Source organism: Canis lupus, chromosome 28, assembly GCF_048164855.1.
Source record: "Canis lupus baileyi chromosome 28, mCanLup2.hap1, whole genome shotgun sequence".
NCBI classification, from domain to species: Eukaryota; Metazoa; Chordata; class Mammalia; order Carnivora; family Canidae; genus Canis; species Canis lupus.
In genome coordinates this window covers 27,952,853-27,965,224 of record NC_132865.1, presented here as the reverse complement: position 1 = coordinate 27,965,224, position 12,372 = coordinate 27,952,853, and the positions used below count along the sequence as shown (strand labels likewise).

Below are 12,372 nucleotides of genomic sequence, written 5' to 3'. Positions count from 1 at the left end.
GAAAAGCTTGATTCTCAGGTAACAGGTCAATTTGAATGCTAGAAACCTTGAAGTTTATGATTAAAAACTGAAAGGCAGTTGAATGACTTTAAATCATAAAATACATAAAAATAATAGTAGATAAAGAATTGAGAGGTAGACATTCTACAAAATATTTGGAATTGTTAGAATGAACATTTGAAAAAATATTTGTAGCCGGTAGATAAAATTAAGCTACTTAAATCCAGCCTGAATGTTTAAGATAAATATTTCTTTTCAGAGGAACAGAACAATTTTGTTTATTAACTTAATTAGGAAGTCTTTTCTTTAAAAAAAAAAAAAAAAAAAGGACAAGTGTTACATTAAAGCTCAGTCCATTCCTGGTTGAGCTGTTACAAATGATAAATTAGCAGATTGTAAAGTAATGGGATTTAAAAATATCTAGTTGTAATCTCTATTGCTTAAATTTAACTTTCTTTCATATTTGTTTCTCTTAGGAGATAAAATAAAACTTGCTTTAACTTTATATTTAGGATGTGGTTCTAATGGGGAGCACACATTAAATGTCTTCTGGATTTACCACTCAAATTATAAATAAATTAACATTACCTCTTGGACACAATCTCTTTCCCCATTAATCCTAGTGTTTTGACAATACCCTGAATCCCTCTTTCAAGTCTTTTCCAATCATTTTGGAGCAGTCTGTCAGGGTTATTCATTAATCCTCATTCTATATAAAGCAAAGCAGTCATAGGCTTTATTCCCATTTCACAGATAATTTATTTATTTAGGCAAAATTCTCTAACACATAATGCCATTCAGAAGTAATTTTTATACAAAACGTATTACATGCATTCTTGGCTGTCAGTTATAAAAGTGGAAAACTTTTCTGCTTTCTATGCTTTTCTTCAACTCAGTTAAAAACACTTGAGGCTATAACCTGAAATTTAGTATATTGTTGGTGATTTAGTTACATTTATCAAGAGTAGAGCAGCCTCTTATTACAATTTCTATGATATTGTAATAGTCCAGTCTGCTATGTTGAATGATTATATTCAAGTGACCATTTAGGCTTTAAGAATCTAAGTATAAAGGAGAATGTGGGCCAGTTAGGAGGACATTTAAATCAGTAGCAGGGCTCTACTCTCCACGCTGCCACTGGTTGTACTGCTTTGGGCAGTTCATTGAGAGCTGTCTGCACCCATCTGCACATCTCTAAATTGGAGATCATGGTCCCTGGATCTACTTCATTCAAAGGAAGCTGTATGAATGTGTGCAATTATTTGTCTTCAGAAAATGAATGAAAGAAAACCACCTATTTTATAATCATGATGCAGAGGGTTTCTTTTACTGTAGATACTCCACGGGTTTTTAATAAGTGATTTCTGAATCTCTACTTTTTACAATAACTTACATCTCTAATTCATTGGATGAACCGGTTTCTGATCCTTGCAAAATGCTTAGGTAGCCACAGAACCTTCTTTCATTCAGCTTCTGTCCCTTTGTGTTCATATACAGCAAAAGTAATGCTGTCCATTAGAAGTAAAGTAATTAACTGTGTCTGTTACATACTCTGATCTAAGGCACAAATAAGCCCCAAGTTACTTCCCTCTGCCGATTGCAATCTTTTATAGTGTCTCTTCAACTCCACCAGAAAGACTTCTCTCCTATACAAAACAACTACAGAAAATACCAAAATAAATGATTTGGAGGTGGGATTACTTGCATTAAACACCATTAAAACAACCAAATCAAAATAAAACCAAACCACAAGTAGCATATACACATTTACATAGCTTACAAATAATGAATTAACCTTGGAACTTTGGTAGGAGCTCTTAGATATTTCAAGATTCTGCTACTTACATTCTGATCTGAGAATGGGCCTATACTGTCCGTACTTTCAAGCTTCCACCCAGGCCGCAACATGAGCCCGGTAGTTGTCTACTAGAACTTATATTGTAAGTTTAAAATTCTGGTTATTACCAGCGCTACAAACCCAAGGATATCTTTATTTGAAGAACACTTACAGCTTATTAATTTACAGTCTGCTCTTCTTTCATCTGTGAACACTGCATCTTCTTTCATTCAGGCTGGACCCCAGGAGCCTGGCACATTATTCACATGAGAGAGTAAATTCCCATTTGGCCATGCAGAGCTGCCCTTGGAATCCACATCTCTGGCCACGGTTGTGTTTATCCTTCGTACCTAGTTTCAGTTACCTTTTTTTGTGCCATTTTTGGACTGTGGTCTGTTTGTTGTATTTTCTAAGGTTTCCATTATGGGATGGTGAGCGGGGCCACGAGAAGGTGGCATAATGTGGTAAGGCTCAGCACTTCTAGCCCTATGGCACTTAATTACTACTCTTTGCTTGCCAACTATTTCTTGGCATCTCATTTAATTTGGGGACTTGCCTAAGCATTTAATTGAACTTGGAGAACTCCTTTCAAATATTTATACCCACTTTCTCTTTCTTCTCCTGCCGTATCATCTATAATTCTGCACCACATTTCAGATCAGTCTCACTTTCATTTTTTCCAAAATGCTTGCCATTCCTCTTTTTCTATTAAATATATTGCTAATACCCTGAATCCAAATAAGGCTTCATTTTTTAAAAAAATAGTTTGTTCTCTTTTTCTCCTAAACCTGGCCTGCCTCATTACAGCAGAAGCATTCTGTACTTTCTCTGTCCATAAGGCTTTTATTCTCTCATTTTATCCAGCTCATATCTCACCTCTCTGATATATTTCTTGTATAGAAACAGGCAACACAAAGGAAAGAGCAATGGATTCCTTATGCTGGTCACAGTCACATAAGCTTCAACATTCTTGTCTCTGACTACAACTTTACCCACTCAGCTCTGTTACACTAAGTTACATTTAACATGTTCTTGAATTTCATTGACATCTACAATATCATGACGATTCCTACTTCATCTCTCAGTCTATCAGTGTTCTCCTGGTTTTATGTCCTTCTGCAACCAGCATCAGCCTCCTAGATCATCACTTTACTTAGCCTTTTGTTGGTGCCTTTGAGCCCATATTGGTGCTGGAACAATCCAATCATATCCCTTCTTCACTCTGATACAAATACACACTGCTATATGGGAGAGTATGAGTCAGTACTTCCATATACATACAATTCCCTTTGGAATGGCAATGCTATTCATCTATATTTTCCCTCACTCCCTCATCTTTTACTTTTCTTATTGCTCTCACCAATCTTTTCTAGACTTTATTCAAAGTTCTGAAATCACAGAACCAACACTTCAAATCCTACTTTTATTTTATTTTTTTTAAGATTTTATTTATTTATCCATGTGAGACACACAGAGAGAGAGAGACAGAGAGACAGAGAGAGACAGAGACAGAGACAGAGACAGAGACAGAGACAGAAACACAGGCAGAGGGAGAAGCAGGCTCCATACAGGGAGCCCAACGTGGGACTTGATCCCGGGTCTCCAGGATCACACCCTGGGCCGAAGGTGGCGCTAAACCACTGAGCCACCCAGGCTGTCCCAAATCCTACTTCTGGCTGGGAATTTTCCCTACTAAATCTTTATGTTAATAATTGATAAATAATGATTTTTTTCACAATACCCGTAGTATGTTGAAAAGCATCGTGACAGTGCAAACATTAGCAAACCAAATGAATATAATAGACAATCCAGAAATAAGTGCAATAATATATAAGAAAATACTCAAATTAATGAGGAAATAGATTATTTGGCAATAATATTGGAACAACTGGCTAGCCATTTGGAACAACTGGCTAGTCATTTGGAAAATAAATAAATAAATAGGATTTCTTCCTCATTTCTTCCACCTAACAATAATAGGAATATAAATAGTAATAACTCATCTTGCATCAATGAAATCACCAATTTGCTCACAGAAAGTGACTAAAATATTTATAAATTGGCTTTAGAAAAAGCCTTCTAACCATATCATAAAAACTGCAAACAAAAATTAAAATGTGGACAAGTTTGATTACATTAAAATTCTGTTTTGAAAAATAAAAGACAAATATAAAACAAACAAAACACAAAACCAAGATGGTGCAATTATGTTATTGCAGCATTATTTGTAATAATGAAGAATTAAGAATGGTCTATAAATTCCCCCATATGGGACTAATTAATTAAATTACAGTATATACCTATTATGAAATACTACACTAAAATTAAAATGGAATTGTAATATATATGATATTGGAAGATAGTCACAACCTATTATTGTCAATGAAACAAAAGGAGGGTACAGTACAGTATTATAATATTAAATCAGTATGTATGTGTGTATGTATAGGTACATATAAAGATATATGTGAATTCCTACAATAGGAAGATTGAAAGAACCTGGATTATTGAGTTCATATACCATCTCACCCTCTACCTTTAACATATTTTATGTGACAGGCAGTATTCTGGGCAATTAAAAAATACTATTTTAACCCAATTTATAGGCTGGGAACAGTCTCAGAAAATGTGAGCAACTTGCCTTTAAATAAGAAGGTAAGGCAGTGATAACATCAGAACCCAGGAACTTTATCCTAAGTCCAGTGTTAGATCCACCACATGATAGCTGATCCTAAAGAGTAGATAATCATATCAATCCAACCAATTTCTATCTCTCTCTACTAAAGTGAAGAAAGAAAATAACTGGGATTGATCTACTAGTGTAGATACTATAAAAATTATTTCTTTCTTCCTTTTTTTTTCCTGGTATAAAAACTAATAGTAAAGTACTAAAATAGGTACTAAATAAAGTACCTTCTACTGATTTATCTGCAGCCTTGCCTAGGAGTTAACACTGCTAGTGTGCTTCCCGACGCTGACATCTGTTGGTTTAATATAGGTGTATAAGATGAATGGAGCATAGCTTAGGACGCATGAAACAGGCAACATCTACCTCAGCTCTTTGAGACAGCTACTACTGAAAAGATGTTTCTTTCCCAGTTTGTGATTTAATTCCATGAATCTCACCTCTGCCTCCCGCCCCTCTTCCCCAAAGATAAGCTTGATTCATACAGAGGATCTAGGTAGAGTGGGAAAAACATGCCGGAGGCAGGGGGTGCTGCTTATATCCAAAATGGCAAAGAAAAGCAGGATCACTCATTAGCTTCTATCCAGATGACTCTTCTTATTTAAGAAAGGGATAGCTTACAAAGAGGTTTAGTTCAGTTAGAAGCTTCATTAAAAGAAAAGGGGAATCTGCACAATCTAGAACTGTTGAATTAAATCCAAATATTACAGGTGTCACAATTACAAGATTCAAAATAAATCTAAAATGGTGAAGGGGGAAAGAACTTACTATTTTTAAAAAACTCACTGTGTTGTATGCAACTAGGTCCTTTGTATACTGAAACCTGTGTAGGTAAGAAGCCAGCTTGAAATATCTGAGAACAAAAATTACCAAACACAAAACTATCTACCTTTATTTCATTAGTTATTTCTCAGGTGATTATATAGAAAATCTCTGGAAAAAATATGGTATGCAGGCCAATCTTCTCGTCATCATGATATTTCATTCTGTTAAGTAACGACACTGATTTTATTTCTGATAAAAGTCTTTATTTGTGTGTACCACCTTTCTTCTACTAAAGTGATGTACAACTTCAAATTAAAGCTGATAAATGGCACTTTCATATGACAGCTCAGGTAAACAGTGAAAGTCAGAAGAAGGTAAATGCAGCAGTTCCATTGGGCATGGATTCTCCTAGCACGTAAGCCGGCTGTGTTATTTTGCAGAACTCTGATGACTTCAGTGCAGCTCAGCTAGTCAGGGCTGCTGTGCAGAAAGTCTCTCTGGAACACATTTTATATTATTGGAGTTGGTCTATTAAAGCAACATGCTTACTTTTTAGTAGATGATGTTTGGAATAAAAGTACATGATAGGTGATGTAGTCAGGAGTCCAGTTTAAAGTCACCATTGCAGATGCTTAAATCAATTATTTTAAGAAATTGATTATCAGTTGTTAAAAAAATACATATGCAAGGATCTCCAGAGCCTGGTCTTTCTTCAGATTTGACAGCTGGTTTTAATGTATGTGTTCAAAAACTATTGAAACTATTGTACTGATTATGAATAGTTGAATGAATAGATTTAAATCTTTTAGATTAAACATCAAGTGGGGAAAAAAAAATAAACATCAAGTGGGTACTATCACAGTATTGTAAATATAAATATTCAACATATGTTTTGATCATCTAAGCTGGAATTATCCTCAGAAGAAATAGAACATGAAGGACCTTACATCCTTATTCTAAATTCCTAAAATTGTAGTATATATATATATAACATATATATATACACACACACCAACACACACACATATACACACATGCATATATGCACACAAGATACATATACATGTGTGTGTGTGTGTGTGTATATATATATATATATATATATGTTGTTGTCCAACTATCTCTTTAACAGTTCTCTAAATTCCTATTTCTATCTTTTTTCTTCTAGTTAGTGTGGGATCGTCTATAGCTCACACTAACTGTGTATAATGAAATATGAAGACATTTCTTACTGCACTGTTAACTTGGGTCATTTCTTTTAAGAAGTGAGGGACAACATATGCTTGTCTAAGCATGTTATGCAAATTATTGGCATAAAAGGATTTTTAACATGTAGGTAGTGTAAAACATGTCATAGTGACAATTCTTACATTCAGTATTCATTTATCCCGACAATTACCATGGTTTTAACGCCTTTCTACATGTAGCCATTTTATATGCATGTTGAAAGCAAAACATGCACATGTACCTGCAAGATATTGGAATTATATCCTCTGCACTTTATCTTCAAGTTGGGGCTTGGACTCTATAATTTTCCTCTGTTTATAAAATTGCATACATGAGATACCCCAGAAAGGTGAGTTTGTCTATGTCTGTTCAGAATGTTTGAAGCGGAAATATGTTAACATGGAAGGAATTTTCCCTAGGCTCGTTTTTTAGACTGAGTCACGTGGTCAGAGGCTGGAATTTATACCAGACATTCTCAGAAATCTTCTAGTAGCCATATTATTGCTTTCTTCAAAAGACAACTGTACATTGCCTATTTTCTAGCTGCCTTTGTAACATTGTTTGGCTCACAACACATAATTCCCATTTTTAAAATGTACTTTACTAAACAAGTTTTATGTTATAGAGCAGAACACTGTGAATACCACTTATGCAATCTGCTATTCTGTGTTGTCAGATATGTCTTTTAAAGGAAAACTCTATAGCAATCAATCACGTGACATAGTAAGGTCTCTCTCTCTCTCTATCTCTCTTTTTAAGAAAAGAATACCATATTTCATCTATGAAAGAGGCAATATAAAATGCTGCTAAAATATTAGTATGATTTTTTTTAGTCAGTCGCAAATGCACAATTTCCCACATTCGCTGAAATAAGGTCTCAGAATAAATGCTTGTCAGTTTGAACAATTGTGTGGGGATGGGACAGATGGGCAGCTGTTTCTTTTTTTAATCCCAGATTTTGTTCTTTTACTTTAAATAATGTTAAAAATGTTTTTTTTTTATTGTGAAAAAATAAACGTAGGCTGCTTTTTAAAAAGAAAAAGTGGTAGATATTGAACTATAATGAAAGAAAGCTAGTTCTCATCATGTGGATTAAAAATCTCTAGCTCTTTTAACTGAAAACAATAGATTTCATTGGCTGTACTATGCTGATACTGATCGTTATTTATACTATAATTGATATGATCAACTGTCTTTTTAGTTTTATAGGAAAAGACAAAAGTTCTGATTAAGTCAAATTTGCATGATCAACTGGGCATCATAATTTCACTGTTAGTGCTTATGAATTTTTCTCATTTTAAGACCAAATGTGAACTCCTTTCTTAGCTGTATCCTGCAATATGAATTAATCTAAACTAAAACTATTTTTAAAACCCTTTTGTTCATATTAAAAACACATAAGAATGCCTCTATTTTTAAATCAGCATTTCTTTCTTCTATCATAATTACTTCCTCATATTATGAAAGAATAAAGATTTAACTAATGCCCTAAATAAATTGGCCAAAGATTATAAATAATGACTTTTCACTAGGTACAAATCTTCTGTAATTAGAAAGGGAGGCAAATAATCTGTAATGAATGAACTGTATTTAATGTGTAAGTACTAAATATTGAACACAGATGCCTCTATACTAGTGCTCAAGTGAAAAATCAAAACAAAACAAAACAAAAAACTATATTTATCTCCTCTCCTGGGCAGATATTCCATGTTCTAGGAAGGTAAAGCACTCAACTCAGAAAAGTACCACCACCACCCACCACCCCACCCCACCTCTGCCAAAGAAAGGAGGAATTTTAACTAGCTGAAAATCAAAATGCCTTTAATAGAAAGATTTTTAATAGCAAAATGGTCATTATCTCATTATGCTACTTGAGATTATTCCAGGTACTATAGCTGACCAGAAACTATTTCTGTATCCTCCTCAAAAATCTGAATTTTTTGACCTTCAATTAAGTAAAAGTCATCTCATTGGTCAGTTCCATACCATACAGTAATGCTGATGTGGGATAATTTTAGGTAGGAAATATGGTTCTATTGAATGCTTTTAATGGATTGAATCTGTTAATATAACAGTGGTTGATTAAAAAACCTATTTTAATATCTTAACTTTAAACAGACTACAATGCTTTAGAACTCTAAATTGTTATAACCCTTTTTTAATTTCTTTAAAACTGATAAGCCTCCCTGCCCTTCCCTAATTTCAAATTTAATTAAATCCACAACACAACCACACTGAAGAGAAAGGCCAGTTTTATTTACATAACATAACAATTGTAATAACAATGAATGAGTTGCACTAAACCAACATCAGTCTTAACCACAAAATATTATTCCTGACCCCTTCAAAGAGCATCCTTTTGCCTACCCAGCCAGGAATAACATTCAATTTTGTATTAAAATAACCACTGCGACAGAACTCACAAATGAACAAATATATTTTTGGAAGTAAATCAGCACATTCAACATCACAATCATCACCGCTATTTTTTTCTTCATAAACTGAGTAATCTTCCATCTTAACCCACAACATCAGCAGTGCTTAAAGTTCATGTTTCTTAGATATTATAAAAATTGCATATTAAGCTCTTAGGATGGGCAATGAGGAAATTAAGGTACAGATTACAAAAACCTAGGGCATTGATAGGTTAAGGGGGCAAGATCAGAGAATGAAAAGTGGTGGAATCAGGGATTTCAAGCAGTTCCTCTCCACCCAGGTTAACTTCAGACCCGAGGCCTGCCTCGGGCAGAGTCAAAGGAGGAGATTGCCTGGAGCAGCTGGTCTGGAGGGAGAGTCCCACACTTTATTAACCAACCACTGATTGTGGTTGCCTCAGACTAACATCTACTCACAGCCTGAGAACTTTCAAAGTCTTTGGATTATGGTGTGTACCGAACACAAAATCATTCTCCATGCTTGCACAGTTAAGCACCTCTCTAGGTTATTTCAGAGTCAGTTACTGTATTTTTGAGAGGCCTCCACCAAAGTTGAAAGGTAATCCACAATATCAGTTTAATGTTAGATACCTAAAACTATGTTCCTCTAATAGTGAAATATTTTTTTTGGCTATTGGTTCACTATTTTCACTTTCACGCAGCAGTTCTCTTCTTGTAATGCCCCTTCACACACACACACACACACACACAATGTTCTCAAGTTAAAACCTGACCTTCTTTGTTTTGGATGAGATCCATCCTTCCAAAGAGATCACCATTCCTATACTAGTGGTCACTCTTTCTACTTTAGTTTTTTTTTTTTTCTTTAACTCTATTTCTCCTTGAAATGTGTTTGAATTTCCAAAACCTTGAAAATTATTCCTCTTTGAAACCACTGCTCCACTTTAATCACTGTCCTATTCTTTGACATGATTTTATAGCATTAAGATCCTCAAACAAGCAGCCTACCTCCAGACCCCACTACTTTCACTGCCATCCCTTACTTCCTTAATCTCCTCCCATATGATTTATGGATCCATCAATATCATGAAACTGCTCAATTAAATCATTTTTCTAATGGAATTAAATTTATTTATTCTGACCCTCTTCAAATTCTCCACTACACTTTACGCAGCTTATCTCATTTTTAGTTTCCATGATGCTGTGATTTCTTTTTTCTGTATCTCTGACCAACTGGGCTTTTTCTTCTTTCTACTCCTCAATTTAGAGATTCTCTTTGTTTTCTATCTGCTGACTTTCCTCTACACTTACACATTTTTTTTACATTCAAGTGTTTTAATTATCTCCTCTATACTAACATTCTTACCTCCTGGTCATCTCATATCTTATCTTCTACTATCCTTCTTGTCCCAATTACCAAAATTTATTATAGGCCTTTAGTTAGTTATTAAAAAAAGGGGGGGGTCTTCATGCTTCTACCTATATGTCAGGCATTTTTATAGACACCAAAAATAGAGTAGTGAAAAAAATAAAAATAAAAAGTACCTGAACTCATGCAATATGCATGCTGTGGAGGGAGAAGGATAATAAACATGATAACAGTAAAATATTTACATCATGGAGATGAATGTTAAAGAGAAAATATAAAGCGAAGAAGGAATATGTGAAATATCAGGGGTGGATTTAAAATTTTAAATGGACTGTCAAGTATAGACTACAGGGACAAATGCAGAAGCTAAGATATCACTTAAAAAGTACTGCAATAATCCAGGAGAGAGATAATAGTAACATGGACCATATATAAGAAGAAGGAACCAAGATTAACACTAAAGTTTTTGACCCAAGTAACTGGAAGAATGTAGCCTCAATAACCAATATAGGATAGCAAACAGAAGGTGAACACCAGCATCATAGTTTGAAGCACTTTAAGTGGGAGTTGTCTGAGAGATAAATCTGTGTTGAATGGGCAGTTGGGTATACAGATCTGAAGTTAAGAGGAGGATCCTACCTGCACAATACAAATTTTGTTGTCATCAACATAAAAATGGTACTTAAAACCATGAAAGGAAAATTACGTGACCTTGGAAGTGAATATAGGTAAAAAAAGAAGAAACATCTAAGAATTAGAATTCAGGAAAATAAGGAGGAAGCAGCAAAAGTAACTGAGAAGGAGGGGTCAGAGATGTCAGAGAAATGATGGCCATTAAGGAAAAAAAGCAATTCTAGAAGAGTATCAATTGAGTTCAATGCAACAGATAGTGCACGTATGAGAACTGGTAATTAAAATTATGAATGTGAATGTCTTTGGTGACCTTGACAAAAGCAATTCCAATGGACTACGGAAGAAAAACCTGACTGCAGTAAATACAAGAGAGAATGGTAAGAAAGAAATTGGTAACAGTAGACAGAGAACTTCCTCAATAAGTTTTGCTACAAAGGATAGAAAAACTTGGGAACACAGCTGTAGAACAAAGTGATATCAAGAGATGGTTTTTATTATGAGTGAATTAATAGCATGCTTATATGGAAATGAGATAGAAAAAATATGATGCTACTGAATGTATGGAGAAATGGAGAACAGGCAAAAATGGATGGGATTTATGCTACAGATGGGGACACCACCTGGCTAGAGACATGAATGAACACAATAACAGGAGAGATTGTAGAATATAAGAGTATAGATACTCTTTGGTGGGTGATAGATTACTAGGAATTTAAAGAAGTTCTCTTTTAAATGCTTCAATTTTTTCAGTGAAAGAGGAAACTAAGACATCAACTGAGAGTAAAGATCAAGGATGAGATACTGGGGGTTTGAAGAAATAGAAGAAATGAAAAATCATCCAGGAGGTTGGAAGGGAAAATGGATAAAGAAAATATACTATGCTTGCATTGAGACTCCCTTGATGCGATTGATAATGAATTTAATGTAAGACCAGCACTGGGTATTATATTATATGTTGGCAAATTGAACTTAAATAAAAACAAATGTAAAATAAATACAGTAAGACCAGTTATCATAGCTGTGTATTTTCCTTTGTTTTGTTTTGTTTTGTTTTTCCAATTACATTGAACTGTATAGGTGCAGTTTTTTTTTAATTTATTTTTTATTGGTGTTCAATTTGTCAATATACAGAATAACACCCAGTGCTCATCCCATCAAGTGCCCACCTCAGTGCCCGCCACCCAGTCACCCCCACCCCTCGCCCACCTCCCCTTCCACCACCCCTAGTTCGTTTCCCAGAGTTAGGAGTCTTTCATGTTCTGTCTCCCTTTCTGATATTTCCCACTCATTTTTTCTCCTTTCCCCTTTATTCCCTTTCACTATTTTTTTTTATATTCCCCAAATGAATGAGTGCATTGCAGAAAGAAAGTTTTACTTTACTTGAGTTATAGTCTCATCAGGAAAATATGATGAAGCAAGAGAGGCATGGGAGTTGATGATATATGTAAGGGAGTGATTA

At 34.5% G+C, this 12,372-nt stretch overlaps 1 long non-coding RNA gene across 6 annotated transcripts in view; it reads right to left on the bottom strand.

The window, feature by feature from the left end:
• Positions 1-12,372, bottom strand: part of LOC140620347 (uncharacterized) — a 445,283-nt gene that overhangs the window by 158,032 nt on the left and 274,879 nt on the right. The window lies entirely within an intron of this gene.